We start from the raw sequence: 20151 nt of genomic DNA on the forward strand, positions 1-20151 counted from the left end.
TTTTATACCGCCCTTCCAAAATGGCTCAGGGCAGTTTACAATTAAAACACACCACTAAAACAGTAAAGAGCTAAAACAAATTAAAAACAATATAACAATTAACAATTTAAAAACATTTTAAAACAACAATTAAACAATTACAGTGATTAAAAAACCCCAAATCGGGTTTTGAATTTTAAAATAAACCAGAAATTAAAACCCCCACAATTTAGGAAGCTGAGAAAGCTTGGGTGAAAAGAAGGGTTTTCAGGTGTTTTTTGAAAATTGCCAGAGATGAGGAGGTTCGTATCTCAGCAGGGAGCGCATTCCACAATCTTGGGACAGCGACCGAGAAGGCCCATCTCTGTGTAGCCACCCAACAAGTTGGTGGTAACTGGAGACAGACCTCCCCAGATGACCTCAATGGGTGGTGGGGCTCATAACGAAGACGACGCTCTCTTAGATACCCAGGGCCTAAGCCGTTTAGGGCTTTGTAAGATATAACTAGCACTTTGTATTTGTCCGGAAACCTATTGGCAGCAGAGGCGTAACTAGGGAAAACGGCGCCCGGGGCAAGCACTGAAATGCCCCCCCCCGCCCCCCCCACATACTACATTATACTTAGGTTTTTCCTCACAAGCGCCCGCCGCCGCCGCCAAGCCAGGCGACTGACTGGCCTCCAGGTGCCAGCAAAGCAATGGGGGGGGTGGGCGGCGCAGAAGGGACTGCTCGTGGGGGAGGGGGCGCCAACGTGCTCCCTTGACTGCTGCAGCGCTGCTGCACTGAGCAGGAAACATTTGTATTAACAAAAAAAAATTTAAAAAAATTGTCATGGCGGCGCCCCCCACGTGACCAGAAAAGATGGCGCCCGGGGCACATGCCCCCCCTGCCCCCCCTATAGTTACGCCTCTGATTGGCAGCCAGTGTAACTCCATCAGTAAAGGAGTAACATGGTCTCTCCGAGATGACCCAGAGACGAACCTGGCTGCCACGTTCTGAACCAACTGAAGTTTCCGGACTACATACAAAGGCAGCCCCACGTAGAGCACATTACAAAAGTCAAGTCTGGATGTTACCAGCAGATGTACCACGGTTTTGAAGTCATTGATCTCGAGAAACAGGAGCAGCTGGCATATCAGCCGGAGCTGATAGAAAGCACTCCTGGCCTAACCCTGAACCTGAGGAACCAGGGAGAGGTGTGAATCCAGAAGTACTCCCAGACTGTGAACCTGTTCCTTTTGGGGAAATGTGACCCTATCTAGAACAGGCAGATCAAAGTTGTCTCTAGAGTTCTGACCCCGCACAATAAGTACCTCCGTCTTATTCTTTTCACACAAACAGGCACACAGTGCTAACCACTGATGCTTCTGAATATGGATTGGGTGCTGTCTTGACCCAGCAGAAAGGTGACAGGGAAGTTACAGTTGCCTTTGCTTCCAGAATGCTTACTGCTTCGGTGAAGATGTATTCTGTCATTGAAAAAGAATTAAAAATCCCTGTTTGCTTTATTTGCCACTTGGGGATCAAATCAAGTGACCCCAGTAATCTTCAACCATACTTGCATGTAGCAAGTTAGCTGTCTCTTCTCAATGAACTGGTGCTGAGGAATTATAGTTTGGTGGTGCCAAACTCCTTACAAGCAAAAGTGATCAGAATTGCTTACGATGGTCACCTGGGCATGAGCTTGACTAAAAGGCTAAGCAGAGAAAGTTTTTGGTGGCCAGGTATGGGCAAACACATTGAAGATGTAATCATGCACTTTATGGCTTGCACAGTATGTGACACATTGCAGAAGACTTTTCTCACCCCCTTGACTCCAGTAGAGTATCCTAATGGTCCCTGGGGGAAAACCTGCTCTGGATATAATGGAGCCTTTTGATACTCAAGCCACAAAACAAAGATTTGTGATGGTGGGTTACTGTTCCAAGTGACCAGAAGTTTCATTTGCTGGCAACATTATGAATAATAAGGTGATCCAACTCATGGCTGCAGTTTTTGTGAGAGAAGGTCTTCCTAAAGAACTGGTAAGTGACAATGGGATGAAGCTTACCTAATTTGAAATGGAGCAGTACTTGCATAATCATCGGATAAAACACAAGACTATTTCTTTGTGCCATCCCCAATGGAATGGATTAGTGGAAAGGATGAACAGATTAGTGAAAGGAAGTTTAGAACTGGGTACTACACAACAACAACCATGGAAAAAAGCAATCCATGCAACTCTCTTTGTTTATTGAACTATTCCTCATTGTACTACAGGAAAATCAATTTTTGAACTGCTGAGAGGATGCAAAACTATCACCAGACTTACCAAATGGCAACAAATGATAGGGCTTTCTGTGCCATCTCACCCTTAGTATACCGTACAGAGATTCATGATCAGGTAAGGGAGAAACAACAAAAATCCAAATTGTATGTGGATCAGTAATGGGGAGCAAAACACCCCAACATTTCAAGTGGAGGACGTTGTCTGAGTACGGCTGCCTTATAAAGTGAGAAAGGGATGTTCCAATATTCTGGACCAAAACAAATAATCAAAATCTGAGGAGGTTCTTTCATTTTGGATGATAGAAAGAAATGGAACAGTTTGAGACTTTCAAGCATGCATCTTATGAGAAAAAGAGGGAAATCAGTCTGATCTCAAGAGAGGAACTGTAGAGGAATTTGATCTTGCCTCAGGTTTTTACCTCACGGATGAGGCAGATGAAAGTGATGGACTCTCCTCCTTACCAGAAAGAACATTACTAACCACTCCTGTGCCAGAGACTCCAAGAATTAGGAACCAGTTGAGTGACAGGAAACTACCTGAAATACATCAATACGTTGTCACCAAATTTTAATCATTTCAATTCTGTATGTTATAAAGGGGTGGGATGTGTTGTATTCTATCTGGTAGCCCTTTATGTTTTATTGATTACAACTTTGTCCCAGTGGGGATCCTGTAGAGAGTGTGGGGGTGGAATCAAAAAGAAAAAGGAGGTAAAGGAGAAGGAGAAAATTGAGTTGTAACTGGAATAAAGTCTTAGTTAAACAAACATAAGATTAGTTTATATTTATGAGGGAAGCAGCTATAAAACATCTGGTTACTGTAAGTGAATACATTTCATGCTTGTTAATTACTTCACCCTCTAATTTATGCTAGATTCTCAGCCAGATTATAGAAAGCAAGACATACGTGAATATTAAGATGGTGCTGAAGACATTTACTGTGCACTAACAGGTAAATAAATACATTTGCTTATACTATACCCACATTTCTATCTTTTCCCCTCCCTCTGTTGAACTGCCCTGTATCAAATGTTAGGTTGTAAACTCTGGAATGAGGATGGTGTGATGGAATTGTTTTGGTTATTTTATGAAGCACCACACACATTGGGATTAAAATAACAACAATGAGAATAATAATATTAATAGAGCACTTCTTCAGCTTCATAGAAGCAATGAAATTAAGCAAATAAAAAGTTATATTGACAAGTGTGTCAATTCAATTTCCTTTGGATCCTGGAATTTAATACCATAATGCGCTTTTGAAGCAACAGAAGAGAAGAAACAGAAAAGGCTGAAATTTATTGGCTCGAATGTTGCCAACAAAAAGGAATGTCCAAATATTATTGTGGAAATGCTATTGCTCATGTACTACTTACCGTGCAGGTCATGCCACATAAATCTTGCAAAAAATGCAATAAGCTTGTACATTGTCCTACAGTTACAATGTTGACAATCTCAAGTGAGTGTTAATGCTTGTGTTTACTAGACTACCAAGAACTCAGATCTGCAATAAAATCCTAAGGATTGTAAAACCGTTAAATTACCACCAGAATGTACAGTAATGGTACTATGACAAAGTTAAGGAATCTCACACAGTGGAACAAAGTGATGATGACATGATTTTGTTCTTGTTCTCCTGAGTGGTGAGATATTCACATTACCCATTGCAGTCTCCATGCCCTTCAAAGGGAAAACCAGCAATTGCTCATGGTGATGAACAACAAATCAATCCATTGTTCTCTTTATGGAAGTGTGCGTAAAACACTGAGGAAGCCTGTGTGGAAAGCAGCCCTTAGTGCAGACAATGCTAGCCTTGGAACAAAAGTACTGTGAAGGGTAGATATATGGGTCTAGGTGTTTGCCTTACTTAAACTGACTGAGCTTTGGGCCAGCTTCTTGCAAGAGGTTGGATCAGCAACAGGAAGGTGGCCTATGGCTAGCCATTTTAGTTGCTACATTGGTGAGAGTACTGAGCAGGAACGCCTACTGCCTGCCCTCTTTACTGATGTGTGAAGCATCAATGGCTTTTTCCTAGTTGCCATTTATAGGGACTGGGGTTTTCACCTTCCCTTTAGTCAGCTCTTACTAGTTATTGTCACAATAACTAGTTAAGAACCAGTTATGTTCACAATGGGAAGAAATCAGGGTGGCATGCAGTTAGTGTAGGTTAGAAGTTTGAGGAAAGGCTCAGATATCCATAGATCAGCAGGCCTGTTGGGAAATAGTGGATATTCTGGGCAGTGTGTATGAGGAAGACATACTTGTTTTCTGGGAAGCAAAGGGACAGTCACCAGGGTCTTTTGAGAGTTAGCGTTAGGGACATGCCATCCTGTGCTTGGAGTTCTTTTAAATGAATGAATGAATGAAAATCCAATTTGGTGTTTGTCTCTTCATTGATTTACTTCTGCAACTATAAGTTTAGAACACATGGGGCAGTTCTTGCAAGGCCTTTGTTTTCACCACACATGACCAATTCAAGATGGGAAACATTTTAGTCTCCCTTTTATGTACACTTTTATATATATTGCAAGAAATCCCTGTTTATTCCTTATGGCTAATCATCCAAAAGAAATTGGGGATATTTGTTGCTTCATTGCATTCAGAATTAAAAGGAGTTTTAATTGTTTCAGGGGTCAGTGGTTTCATCTGGAATATCCCCACTCGTGTGAATATTGCACCCTGCTCTCTCTTGAAATTGGTTCCTAAATCATTACAAGGCCACAGAGCTATATTTTCTGTTGTAGGTAATGACCTCACCTCACTTCCTGTTTTGTGTACGCCATTGAATCCTAATTATCCATAAATCATGACTGGTGTACACAGATTCATTGCAGAGTACAAGCTGCAGTAAGAATGTTAACATAGCCTGAAATGGGATGATGTAGACAAGGGTGATTGCAGAACCTACCGTTCATGACACTGAAGCTGGTTTTTGGAACATCCATCTCAATAAGAAAATTAAAGAGTATATATTTACTAATGGACATGTGCGTGCTAAGTAGCAAATCTGAGACCAGTGCCTATATTGTGGGGCTGCTCTTCCAATGACCTGCCATTTGAACTACCTTGTCTCCTGTAAAAGACACTCTTGCACTCACTATAAACACTTGCCTTGCGGGTCTCTTTTCAGTTCATTTTGTTCTGAAACAGTAATTATCACTTCACAGTGACAGGAGCATGAGTGTTAGTGCTGGTGAGAAATGCAGCATTCATTCTCAATAATAATTCTCACCTGTACTGAGCAGCTTCAGCAGTTATAAAATGGATCATGGCAAATGCCTCACAGTAGAAAGTTTTCATGCTCTTTGTAAAGTGTTTCTTTCCTGGTACATTTCTTGAGCTCCCTTATGCATATACCACCATAAAGCATGATGACAGCAGTGAACAGAAATGGGGATCTTGGAAATCCAGAGCTGATTATGAGCTAAATCCAAACTCCCCCGAAAGTTGGGGCCTGACTCATAAATCCACTGCCACCAGACAGGTTTTCTGGCCAGTCAATCACTATCTTCTTAAACAAACTTATCTTTACTGCATGGGATGCTGGTGTGGGGGAGGAGGCCCACTAAAGTCAGGATAACCACATAGACCTTATCCTGAAAGACTGGATGCCCCTAAGCATGCTCAAAAATGTAATTTCCTACCAAGGTGTAGGTGTGGGGTTTATAGTTTCTGGTGATTCAATACATTGGGATAGGAAGCATGGGGATATTTAAGTCCCATGCACTCCAAAAGGAAGTGTATACGCCTTGAGGATAGGGACTGCAGGGACTCTTTTGTCTCCAGCAATCCCACATTATCACTACTCTTTTTTTCCCCTTCTTTTTTTTGCTTGGGAGGACCAGTAGGGAGCATGGAGAGCTTTCTATGAAATACCTAAGTAAGTTTGGGAAAACTGAAGTTACCATGAGGTGAGTTGAATGAGCTCATCTTTCACTAGTAAGATGTTACATTTCGTTCACTTCATTTATTTCAGTTAAGTTCTATCAATATGCTAACAAACTTCTAAATGTTATGTAAAAATAAAAGAGATTTGAATTTATATTTTTAGAAATAAAAGTGTCAATCCATGTACAGAGTTTTGAATTTGATAGAAAAACTGAGTTTAAATCCCTGAAACTCACATAATGATGCTGTGCTTGTCACTACCTAAAAGCCTAATTTTCCTCACAGAATTGTTGTCATAATAAAATGGGGAAAAATACATGTATATCCCCTGAGCTTCTTGGAGTGACAGTGGATTACAAATGTGATAAATAACTAATACAAGAGATTCATAAGAGGAAAGAAACACTTTCATGGTCTTTAGGAGATAAAGTTTACCTTCCATATACTGTAGATTATCATTTAAAAACAAACAAAAACAAAACCCCTGAAAATTCTAATGCTGACAAGATTCTAATAGTGTCAGATTCTAGCTCTCATGAATGTAGAATAATATTAAAATCTTGGTGAAAAAAATTGGAGGGCAACTAAAAGAAACCTAACTTTGTTTTTAAATAAGATATATTGTTCAGACCTCGGGTAGAATAACAGATATATAGTTACATGCCAAAGAAAGCAGACTTTCTGTGCAAACCATCACACAATATCCTTAATTTCAATACTAGCAAAATAATTCTCAAGATCATCCAATTCAGATTAGAGCCCTACATGGAAAGGGAAATGCCGGATGTTGAAGCTGGTTTCAGAAAAGGCCGAGGAACACGAAACATCATTGCTGATGCACACTGGATAATTGAGACAGCCAAAGAATACCAAAAAGAAGTCAACATGTGCTGATTTTAAAGTTGGAGGAAGAAACATCAATAACTTGCGCAAAGCTGATGACACCACTCTGATAGCTGAGAATGTGGATGATCTTCAAGCTTTAGTAATGAAAGTCAAGGAGCACAGTGAAAAAATGGGACTACGACTAAATGTCAAGAAAACTAAACTAATGACAACTGGCACAGCAACCAGCCTCAGAAGTGATAATGAAGACATTGAAGTGGTGGATAGCTTCTGCCTTTTAGGATCAACCATCAACAGTAAAGGATCCAGCTTTCAAGAAATACACCTCAGACTAGCACTTGATAGGGTTGCAATGAAGGCCTTGGAAATAATATTTAGATGCTGCAACATGTCTGTACCTACAAAGATTAGAATTATTTGGCCAATGGTTTTTCCCATGACACTCTATGGGTGCGAAAGTTGGACTTTGAAGAAGCAAGATAGGAAAAGTATCGATGCTTTTGACCTTTGGTGCTGGAGATGACTTTTGAGGATACCATGGACAGCCAGGAAAACAAACAAATGGATCATGGAACAAATTAATCTAGTATTTTCACTCGAGGTACAAATGACCAGGCTCAAATTATCATACATTGGACATAGTATGCGAAAATCCAGCTCCCTTTAGAAGTCCACAATGCTGGGAAAAGTTGAAGGAAAGAGAAGATGAGGATGACCAGCAGCAAAGTGGATGGACTCAATTACAACAACAATGAATACACCACTGAGAGACCTTAAATGCCAAGTTGAAGACAGATGATCTTGGAGAGAATCTATCTATGTGGTCGCTAAGTGCCAACTTGATGGCACTTAATCAATCAATCAGTTACATATCCCATTCTCTTGACTCCATAGATATGACAGTGTCCACTTGAGTGTCTTCTAGAAATATTTATTTATTTATTTATTTACGTATTTTTATACAGCCCAAAACTTCCATCTCTGGGCAGTTTACAACAAGATAAAACATTATAACATTAGTTAAAAACAAAAAATTTTAACACACAATTTAATTTTTTTTAAAACCAATATTCTAAAACAACATTAAAAACAATCAAAACAGTATCAGTTAAAAGCCTGGATGAACAGATGCATCTTTAAAGACTTTTAAAAAATTGTCAGAGATAGGGAGGCTCTTATTTCACTAGGGAGCGCATTCCAAAGCCTCAAGGCAGCAATGGAGAAGGCCCGTCTCTGAGTAGCCACCAGACAAGCCAGTGGCAAATGCAGACGAACCTTTTCTGATGATCTCAATGGGTGGTGGGGTTCATAATGAAGAAGACGTTCTCTTAAATACCCAGGGCCCAAACTGTTTAGGGCTTTATAGGTTATAACACACACCTTGTATTTTGCCCGGAAACATATGAGCAGCCAGTGTAACTCCTTCAATACAGGAGTACCATGGTTTCTCCTAGATGACCCAGAGACCAGCCTGGCTGCCGCATTCTGAACCAACTGTAGTTTCTGGACTACGTACAAGGGCAGCCCCACATAGAGTGCATTACAGTAATCCAGTCTGGAGGTTACCAGCAGATGTACCACTGTTTTGAGGTCATCTATCTCAAGAAATGGACGCAGCTGGCATATCAGCTGAAGCTGATAAAAGGCACCTCTGGCCACTGCCTCAACGTGGGACACCAGGGAGAGATTTGGATCCAGAAGCACCCCCAAACTGCGTACCTGTTCCTTCTGGGGAAGTGTGACCCCATCCAGAATAGGCAGATCAAAATCGTCTCCCGAGCTCCGACGCCACACAATGAGTACCTCCATCTTATCTGGATTCAGTCTCAGTTTGTTATTCCTCATCCAGCCCATTACCAACTCCAGACAGGCACTTAGGGAGGTTATGCCTTCTCCCGATGATGCTGACATGGAGAAATAGATTTGGGTGCCATCAGCATACTGATAACACCCTGCACCAAATCTCCGGATGATCTCTCCCAGCGGTTTCATGTAGATGTTAAACAACATCGGAGACAATACGAAGCCCTGAGGGACACCATACAAAAGTTCAGATTTTGAAGAACAACGGTCTCCAAGGGACACCATCTGGAACCTGCCCGGGAAGTAGGAGCGGAACCACTGCAGGGCAGTTCCTCTCACTCCCAACCCCCTCAGACACTCCAGAAGTATACTATGGTCGATAGTATCAAAAGCCGCCAAGAGGTCCAGAAGGACCAACAGAGTCTCACTCCCTCTGTCAATTCCCAGTTGGAGATCATCCATCAGGCTGAGCAAGGCAGTCTCCAGCCCATAGCCAACCCGGAAGCCAGTTTGAAATGGGTCTAGATAATCAGTTTCCTCCAAGACTGTCTGGATCTGGGAGGCCACCACCCTCTCAATTACCTTGCCCAACCATGGAAGGTTGGAGACAGGCCTGTAGTTACTCAGCTCTGAGGGATCCAAGGTAGGCTTCTTCAGAAGCGGTCTAATAATTGCCACCTTGAGACTAGGAGGCATCCTACCTTCCCTCAGATATGCATTTATAATCTATACCACGCCTTCTACAACAACCGCCCTGCCAGGTAATATAAGCCATGTTGGACAAGGGTCAAGAGAACAGGTGGTGGGCCGCACCATTCCAGTCAGCTTGTCCACATCGTCAGGAGTCATAAACTAGTCACAAATAATGCAGAAACCTCTTATTTGACATAGTTAAATACTGTATGCCAGTTTCACTGACACACGGTCAAACACTGCTAGAAATGTGGAACCCTTACAAGCTCTAGAAGTACTTACCAAGCTCCACAACACTTTCATCTAAATTGCAACATTTTGAATAAATATTTGTTTTGTTCTCTCTGTGTTCTCACAATCCCAAGAAAACTGGTTAAAAAGTTAATCAGGATCAGTGAAACCCCAGAACTGGTTGTGGGAATGCAGAATTTTAGGGCTGCTCTGATCAAGCAACATTTAACTAGGATAGAGAAGTAGGTTGTCTCAAGGACATAGTTCCAAGAGGCACAGACAACTTTGAAGGAAAGAGGAGATGACAGAAAACCGCACCTCTTCCATCATAGATTGGCACAGCATTAGTCTAAATAGCAGCCACAATCAGGAAGTCCAACATATATTTAAGAGTTCAGATAAGGATTATTTAAGAGGCATCCCATTTCTCTGTACAAATATAGTATTTGCAGGGGGAAAGCATATACACAGAAGAAAAAGTCATGAATATTTACACACACACACACACACACACACACACACACACACACACACACGTATTCCCAAACAATAATTCATTTAAACACTTTCATATCCAGACAATAAGAAAGCAAATATTATAAAACCAGAAACAGAAGGGATTTTGTAGTCATGTTCAGTCCTACCATTAGGTGGGGTGAGATAGCCTGCTTCAGGCAACAGATTTTGGCACACTTAACAAGTAGCTAATTGTCAATTACTAAGTTTATTATTATATTTTTACCAGCAAGTGTGAGGGCATTTGGACTTTCTGCCTCAGGCACCAACATGTCTTGGACTGTGTCACTGCACTGGCTGTGAGAAGAGGACTGGACTGGAATTGCTTCAGGCCTTTGTGATGGTGTATACTCTAATTACAGAACTGAATTATATGAACAAGAGTTTATTGGTCCTAGATGAGCAGAGAGTTCTTTTAATGGGAACCTTATTCATTAATGTTTAGACCGTTAGAGAGCTTGGAGGGGAGATTTCTTTATCTACCCCAGCTGCAGTGGAAGTGTAAAGGTAAGGATAGCACTGCTAATTAATATTGTCTGGAGACATGGAGTTAACATTCTAAATAAAGTAGTTTATTTAGAAATTCATCAGGGAGAGAGATAAGGCCTACATGCCTTGCTGCTAGCTACATACAGGAACAAGGGGAAGAGAGAAGTCTCTCTCTCTCTCTCTCTCCAAGTGAGAGAATGAAACCTGAGATTATCAGTCTAACAAAGGGGAAATCAGAGTAGAAAAAGAAGGAATGCCCTTACTGACTCTACCCCAATGCCCTAAGTAGTCAATAGGGTTGCTGGTGCGAAGAGTCAATGCCATCGGGAGCTGTTTCTCCAACATAGTGTCCATATTATAATTGTTTATATTTTGAAATGCTATTATTATTATTTTTGTTTATACAGTCAGACAGGTATTATTGACTGGTTTGTTTTATCCAGACATCGAGTCCTTCCCAAGGACCTGGGATGGCTGAATTTGATTACACTGTTGTTGTTGTTATTATTAAAGATATCATTGCAGAATATAGGCTGTTCCCAGTAAAGCTGCTTTTTGTAATTGGCTGATGGTGATCGTGGTGGTGGTGATGATGATGATATGCTGTCCCTCCCGCCCCACACACACCTGCCCTCTTAACTGAGCCATTTTTGGAAGAGTGGTATATAAAACAATCAAACAAACAAACAAACAAACAAATAAATAAATAACTGTTGGGAAGGAAGCCCATTAAATTCTAAATGTGCAAGTTGTGTGTGAAAGTTTTTTAAAGTTCATAGTTAAATCAATAAGCACTCTTTGCTTAACATCTCTTAGTGCTTCACTTCACTTCTGTGCATCTATGGTTCCTTCTTTCCCAGAGCACTTAATTTCCAGCAGGCATGCTTAGAAGAGAAGAACATTGTCTCTGTGTAAATAATATATCTAAATTTTTATGATCCACATTATGCAACATCTTAAACATTCACAGAAATACAGCACTGCTTTTTTTATGAGTAGCTGAATAATCTGACTCATGCAATTGATACTATTCTTTTGCTTCAATAACGAATGATAATACTAATAACAACATCTAGCAAGGAGTAAATCTGAGACTTTTCAGAAACTGTCAAACTGTCAATTTTTGATTTTGAAATTAGAATACTTCAGCTCTGGCTCCTACTTCACAGCCCCCGCATATGTACTTTGCAGAGAAGGTGCAGATATTATGGCTGGACAGCTTTCATTTAAATCAGGTACTACGTTTTCATTTATCAGCAGATATTTAACATCAGAACCTGGAAAGCAGCATTTTGACAAGGATTTACAAAAGTAACTTTGTCATGGCTCCGGCAAGAGGGGAAAAATGTATATCTGTATAAAGAAAATAGAAGCAACTCCGTGACATATTACTGAAATAATCCTCTCTTCTAAATGTAGATATTTGATTATTTTTGAGGTAATTTTAATACTGTTGGAAACAAGCCTTATTATAAAAAATAAGTGCCTATTCCACTAACATTTTCCTTTTAATTATTTATATTTCTTATATCCTTTACTCTTTCCTTTCCTTTTGTGTGGGAAGCTGAGTTCTTGCTGGATTTTCCTTATGCTAAAAATAGTCTTCTGAATTTCAGTGTTATATCTTATGCATCAGTAGAAACATCAGCCACCAAGTTAGTAATTGGGTGCTGTAGCTGTTAAATAAATACATAATCCACAGATTTGGTCCAAGCTAACAAGCCTGAATCCAAACTCTTACACACAGCATGGGGTTGCTTGGGATTGAACAATTTTGTTCAGACTGAGCTATGCCATTAGAATGTTCGGAATGACTGGAGTATTCAAGACCTATTGACATTTTACAGTTATGTTAATTAAAAAACTTGTTTTGCATAGGTCAGTGCATAGAATGAACTGTGTGTCTAGTGAAATGCTATGTTCATGGGTAAGCAATGTGATTTGCCCAAATGACCTAGTGGCAGTTTACAAGTGTGTGTGTGCGCGCTCGCAAATGAGTGTGTTCACGTGTGCGGTGGGTAACATTCTGTCAGATCATCTGGTAGCCTTTGGCACTTGTGACAGTTCAAAGTGCCTGAGGGAAGGGAAGCCAAAACTTTCCACTGCCCAGAGCTGGATATTTACTGGTTACAGCAACTATGTGGAAACTGCTTTAAATTATTCCACATGGTAGCTTTCACCATGTTGCATTCTGCAACACAACTGCCTGACTACCTACTGATAAGCCTGGAGAAATGGAGTTTAAAGCAACCTTCACATTCCTGCTGCAAGGGTGGATCCGGGGTGTGTGTGCAAGGGTGCAGTTGCACCCCCTGTGAATTTGTGTTGAGTCTCATGGAGATTGGCAGTAGCAGTGAGTCAAATAACTTTCACCTGCCCTTTCCCAGCCTTCTTGGTTTTGCTGGAGTCTTGTGTTCCTCCCCCACTTGGAATCTTCTTTATATATAATTCTCAAAGACATACCCGAGGCTAATCACATGTGTGGCAGCTCTCGTGAGAGTTCGGGGAGCTACCAGATAGCCATGGGTGGGAGAGAAGGAAATTGTGGCACCGGCCAGCTGGTGGGACAAAAAACAGTGGCAGAGGCTGGCTGGTGGAGAAAATGGTGACAGGCGGGTGGAAGGAGGCAGTGGCGGGGAAGGGTGGGCAGGTGGGAGGAAGAAGGAGACAGAGGCCGTGGAGGAGAAGCAGGGCTGGAGAAGCAGTGGCCAGGCCAGCCTGCCACAGAGAAGAAGTGGCAGCCAGGCAGGTCTGCTGTGGAGGAGAAGCGGCGGCCAGGCAGGCTGGCCACCAAGGGAGAACAAGCTGGGGCGGCAAGAGAACGAACTGGGGCTGAGGGGGAACAAAATGGGGCTGAAGGGAGAGAATGAAATGGGGCTGAAGTGGGGGGAGACGGAGAACTAGGGGTGCAGATGCTCTGCACCACGTCAGCTAGTTTGTATGTAATTGCAAAGTCGAGGAAGCTGGCTGTTGGGCTGGGGGTCTCCGTCCAAGAAGGAAAGTAACACATTGTTTAAAAACCAACCCTTTGCTGTTTGTTTTGTTTCTGTGCGATTTGTTCCCCTTGGTCAAGCTACCGTGTTTCTCTCTCCTCCTCACATGAACCGTGTGTGTATGCATGTGAGAGAAGTCCCACCGTGTGTGTGTGTGTGTGTGTGTGTGTGTGTGTGTGTGTGTGTGTGTTTGGGAGAGTTTTAAGCTTTTTTAAAAAATCATTTTCAAAGTATGCCAAAACTGTTCTAGTACAAACCCCCTCCCCATCCCAACAGTATACCTTCTTATGAGGAAATTAGTCAGTACAAAAGTATTAAAAGCTTTAAAAAGAATTGGATGTGGGTGTGGGTGCTCTGACAAAATTGATCTGTTTTTGTTTTGGTTCCTGGAGATACACTGCTTATAGCTCTAATCTGGTCTTCCCCCCCCCCCCAACTTCTTTCTCTCCCCCCCACGATTAAAATATTTATAAGCTGCTTTTTTAGCAACAGAGTTCTTAAAATTGCCTACATAGCAAAATATGAAAAAATGGTTCTCTCTCAACGTTTCCCCTTTTAAACATTACTATTTTATTTTATTTTGCTTTATGCTTGAAACAGTAGTTCATATATAAATAACTTACATATTCTTTTTAATTAGCTTGTAATGGTTATTCAATTTTTAACAATTTTAACAATTTGTTTTAATAACTGTTTATGCTGTTTTATTGTGACATGTATTTCAATCTGTTTTGACTTTTTAATATTTTAAATTTTGTACACCACCTAGAGATGTACATATCAGGTGGTATAAAAATATAATAGATAGATGGACTAAAATACTCCAACTTCTTGAAAGTAGCTTCTCAAATGGCTAAAATGAACGTTAAGCATTTCCCCTCCCTCATCAAAAATCTATTTTTGTACATTTGTTTCAAATAAGGCTTTGCAAATCAGATCACAAGGAACTCATTTTTAAAACTCCCTTGCCCATGAAATGATTGGTTGTCTTTAAATTCTACAAAATTTGGGTAACTCCATATATGATATTATCCTGTCCTATTTGAAATCAAATCAAGTGTGTAGACACGCACTATACATTGTATATATACTGTAGTATATAGATATACACTATAGTTGCATATGATTTATGCTTAAATGAAATGTAGATCAAACTGGATTGCTTGGTGCTGTGATAGGTGTAAAAAATGCTATTTGAATTTGCTTCTGAGTTTACGTGCTTAGGATTGGAATGCATGTTGCTAAATGTCAGTACACACACTATTATTATTATTGTTTACACAGTCAGACAGGTGTTATTGACTGTTTTTTTTAATCCAGACATTGAGTCCTTCCCAAGGACCTGGCATGGCTGAATGTTATTATCAATGTTGTTGCTGTTATTATTATAGATATAGTTGCAGAATATAGGCTGTTCCCAGTAAAGTTGCTTTTTGTAATTGGCTGATGGTGATTTCTGTGGCCCCTATGGTGTTGAGGTGCTCTTCAAGTTGTTCTGGAATTGCACCTAGGGCACCATTCTGTTCTGCTATCCCCTGGTATTGCTATGTCAATTATTTTAACTTGTTTTCCTTTCTTCTCGACTACAGTTATATCTGGTGTATTGTGTGGCAGATGTTTGTCTGTTTGTAGTCGGAAGTCCCATAATATTTTTGCATCTTCATTTTCGACAACTTTTTCAATTTTATGGTCCCACCAATCTTTGGCTACAGGTAACTTGTATTTTTATTTATTATTATTACTATTACTATTATAATGACACACATCCTGTTCTTCCTCCAAAGAGGTCATGGTAGTGTACTTGATCTTCCTCTCCACTTTTTTAGCCTCACAACAATCCTGGGAGGCAGGTTTGGAGGAGAGAGAAAGTCTGAGCTAAAGTCCCACAGAGAGTTTCATGACTGATTGAGGAACGCAATTGATTGCCCCCTCCCCCATTATTTCCTGCTGGATCCACGCCTGTCCTGCTGTAACATGTTAATTGGCACTCAGGCCCTGCCATTTTCAAGACCCTTGCTTTCAACCAAGGGTCTGCTACTGGTCTTGTGGTAGTAAGCATGAATTGCCCCTTTACTAAGCAGGATCTGCCCTGGTTTGTATTTGAATTGGAGATTATATGTGTGACCACTGTAAGATACTCCTTTTAGGGGAGGGGGCCACCTGCAAGAGGCACCCGCATACTTGCATGCAAAAGTTTCCAAGTTCTCTCCATGGCATCTCCAAGATCAAGCTGAGAGAGACTCCTGCCTGCACCTTTGGAGAAGCCGCTATGTGGACAGTACTGAGCTAGATGGACCAGTGGTCTGACTCAGTATAAGGCTGCTTCCCATTTCCCTATGTTGATATAAACATACAAATTGTCCTTACTATTTGTTTCCAACCAAGCAGAAGTAACTGCTTTCCCTTTTTTTAAACTATGAGTGTCCTTTATTTATGCAAACCAGGACACTGACAAGATCTATTGAAATATCTTCCACACTCTCCTTCAGTAAGCTGGTCCAAAATTTGAAGAACTGTTGAGCTTTCTCCTTTACAGCATAATGTTATAATTTTATTAGTACAGGAAGTAATTTCCCCCTGTATTGCCACACACATTACCTCCTAGTCCAGCTGCATTGGCAGTCATCAGAAGATGGATTTTAATTAGTTGGACCATTCATTTCTTCCGGTATGGCAGTTCACATATTCGTAAATGACGTCCTGTGATGATTGAGAAACACCGTAACATGTCATTAGTAAATGCCTATTCAATTGCTTTCTAAATTTGTCAACTAACTTATGCACTTTTATTGCTGTTAATGCATAACAGCCATGCATTAATTAGTACTCTTAAAGCTAAAGGGAAATGGGTCAGTGACAACAGCTGCAATGTATCCAGTGGTAAGCAATATGATAAATTGGTCACTGAGTATTTTTATATCATCAGATGCATTCATGACAAAAGCTAACTCTGCATTATTGACTGAATAATTTAATCATGTCATGTCATGGAGTACTTTCCAAAATAATAAATTGCTGAAGCTTAGTAAGTTATTGAGCACTCTTAATCTCAAGAGACTTGTGGGTTTCAAGCAGATTCCTGTTCCCCTATTCTTCAGGGATGACAGATACTACAGTGCTCATTAAGACTTGCCACAACGAGTTCCGTATGTACATTTCTCATTACACAGGATAGAATTTTATCTTCAGGACTAACATTAATGGTTGATATGTTCTGTGGGCCAGACAGAGTCTGTGAACTTGAGATCCATCCAGTTTTCTAGACCTGTAACTGTATGATATGGGCAGGAGCGCCATATTTGGATTCAGTAGGGGAATCACAAGAGTCACAGAAAGCATCAAAGCCCTGCTCTTGTATATAACCAAGATTAAATTGCCAAAAAGCAGAGGCTGCCATCCTGCCTAATGAAGATCGGTCCAATGGGAAATGCACCAGTGCTTCTGAAAAGTTCAACTAACTCACCTCTAATGTTGTTCCAGTGGTGTGGGCAAATTTTGACAACTTCTTCGAAGTTCTTCCCCAGGAAGCATTCTATGGCATTGAAAAAGATGTTGCTGAGGGCAGTGGTGACCGGTGAGGGTGGCGCTGGGGGCGGCAGTGAGAGGTACCTTAAAATTGTAATTACCAGCAGTACCACTGGCACCTGCAAGCCACCACAAGCAGCGGCGCCTCGCCTAGCATCCCAACCGACGGCTGCCACAGCTCCAGCACTTACCCAGCCTCTGTGCATGTTCGCCACCCAACCTCCTTGAGTGCTGCCCTCACCGGCCACCACTGGCTGAGGGTAACACAGATTTCAGGAATATATATTTAAGTTACACAGAGGACGGGAGGTTGTTGAAATTTCACCCCACCACTGGATCACTGTGTAAAATTTGCCTCAGACACACATTAGCAAATTTGTTGCACTGGTGCTTTATTAGCCAGGATGTCAGCCAGTATATTTTAAGAAGTCTTGTTGGGTTTCTTTTTTCCGGAAAAGTGACCCATCTAATACTATCTGACTCTTAACTCCAGGCTTCGATCCGTACTGGAGGTAGATCTCATCTATAATGTAGGATTATAAGTGAATTATAAGTTAGTGAATACAAACTGCCTACATGGTAGTAAGCATGAATTGTCCCCTTTGCTAAGCAGGGTCTGCCCTGGTTTGCTTTTGAAAGGAACATACTTCCTTCGTGAGCACTGTAAGATATTCCCCTTAGGGGATGGGGCCGCTCTGGGAAGAGTAACTGCATGCTTGCATGCAGAAGGTTCCAAGTTCTCTCCCTGGCATCTCCAAGATAGGACTGAGAGAGATTCCTGCCTGCAACCTTGGAGAAGCCACTGCCAGTATGTGTAGACAGTACTGAGCTAGATGGACCTATGGTCTGACCAATAGTATAAGGCAGCTTCCTAAGAGTATGTGCTGTAATGGCTTATTGGTGTTGATGTTTTGATCTGTGTGGTGTATTTTAAATTTGGGCATTTTCTTTTAAATGGAAAAGCAGGGTAAACATTTTTAGAAGTAAAAATAAACCACATGGAACTTCCCTGTACATTGCTGTTCACAGACGATTTGATTGGTTGATTGATTGATTGAACTGATTTATTGACTGTTTTATTTAACCATACATACATTCATACATGTAATATCATCAAAGTATCAGCCACAAGGAAATATAAACAAAACAAAACTGTTCCTTGCCACCAAGGAGCTCACAGTCAAAATGTTGATATTGGGGGAGTCAACGGAAGGAAGAGAGTAGAGCGAAGGAATAAGCAAGGGTAATATGTGGAAGAGAGGGATGGGGAAAGCCAGGTAAGAATGTGAGAAAGTGTTGTTACATGTTTTAAGTTTATTTCAACTGGGGATTAAAGGAAAGCTATCATAATAATGGTGTTTTGCATGGGTGGATTTAAAGGAGAAAAGCAGGTGGCACCTTATAAATATTCTTGGAGGGAGTTAGAGGCATAAAGAACATTGTTGTGTAAGAAAGGGAAATAATCATGAAGAGAAGTTATTTCACAACTGACAATTAGAAAGTCCCAGCCACCCTTGCTATTTTCAGCTACTGGATCATGGGCTACGACCTGTGATATGCATCTAGTATTTGTAGGCTGAGGCAGTGTACATGCTTTGTAGTGATTCAACAAGAGAAATCACTTCTTTTACCAGAAGTTTGGAAAAAGCTGCCACATCCAATTTGTGCCAAGTGTGACATACTAAATTTTAGCCTACGAATCTGAAATCTCTCTTCTCTACTGCCAACCTGTCATGCACCCAAATGTCAAAGGGCCCAGGGTATTCTAAGGAGAAGTGATGGGCTTCACTGAATTTTGCTTGAAGGGATAAGGGCTGCTCTGCATTTTTGAAGTTCTATACTTGGCATAACTGAGAATAAGCTTTAATAGCAGCAAATGAGATATATTACTTATACATGCCATGAAATAAATGAAATTAAGTCAGGCCTACACAACTTGTGAGCACCCTCAACACAGTCCATCAGCTTTGTCTGGCTGGTCATTAGAGACTCTAAAAAACCCGCCAATTACTGGCAAAAAGGTATACTGGATAGAGCATTAGACTAAGACCAATGTGGAATGCCCCTGCCTGCTGATCATGGAAGTGGGCATGAACATGCTTAGTGAGCTCATTGACCTCTTCAGATCAATGCCCTAAGCATGTAGCCCCTGGCAGGGGGATGCTTGAAAGTGCTGGGGACAAGATTTCCAGACCCGCTTTGGGCTCTGTACTTGCATTCACCGGCTTTACTTTTGAAGCCCTGAACAGGGCTATAGCTCCACCCTTGAGATCCACCCTTGAGATTCCTTGAAATCTTTCTCCATGTACATATGTTTCAAACTAAGAGAGTGAGAAACTGACAGATTTCATTTTCACTTGAACATGCTTTTCAAACTGTCTTGTGCAATGGCAGATGTTGCTGGAAGCCCTTCTGGTTTTTCCAAGCCAAAGCTCTTTAGTAATAGATGAGCATAGAAAGAACCGCAAATGGTCATCTAGAGAAATCAGCCCAGCTGACTTGACTGCAGGGGAAAGCGGCAAAAGTTGATTTAACTAGACTGGCCTAAGCTAGCTGCCAACAGGGACTGTAATGAGCAAGTTTGCTTCAGCGCAAGGCTGAGAGACAGGGATTTATATTCATTCCCCTCTGTTGTCAGCAAGCGCAGGAAAGAAATGTGCTGTGTGCTATGAAAAACATGGGGCGCAAATTGAGATGGCTGCTAAATTGACTCGGCAGATCCTATTATTATTTATTTCGTGCTAGAGGTAAAGCATGGCACTTTAAAGACATGGAGTATTACAAGGTCCATGCCCTAAGGATCTTCCAGTCTAAATTAGAGAGCAACAGATAATAAAAGCAGAAGCTGATGGGCAGATGAGTGGGAAGGAAAGCACAGAAACTGAGGAAGAGGGATGGTATACTGTCCTCAGGAGAGGAG

The 20151-nt window shown here is 41.1% G+C and overlaps 1 long non-coding RNA gene across 5 annotated transcripts in view; it reads left to right on the top strand.

The window, feature by feature from the left end:
* LOC128352930 (uncharacterized) overlaps positions 1–20151 on the top strand; it is a 74349-nt gene that overhangs the window by 26765 nt on the left and 27433 nt on the right. For 3 of the 5 annotated variants that reach the window (XR_008320712.1, XR_008320714.1, XR_008320711.1), the window contains 3 exons: positions 3122–3199; positions 11853–11948; positions 15296–15418. This is a non-coding gene — a long non-coding RNA (uncharacterized LOC128352930). The remainder of the gene's footprint in view (positions 1–3121; positions 3200–11852; positions 11949–15295; positions 15419–20151) is intronic. The other 2 variants (XR_008320713.1, XR_008320710.1) reach the window with 1 other exon arrangement.

Source organism: Hemicordylus capensis, chromosome 4 (assembly GCF_027244095.1).
Source record: "Hemicordylus capensis ecotype Gifberg chromosome 4, rHemCap1.1.pri, whole genome shotgun sequence".
In the NCBI taxonomy this organism is placed as follows: domain Eukaryota; kingdom Metazoa; phylum Chordata; class Lepidosauria; order Squamata; family Cordylidae; genus Hemicordylus; species Hemicordylus capensis.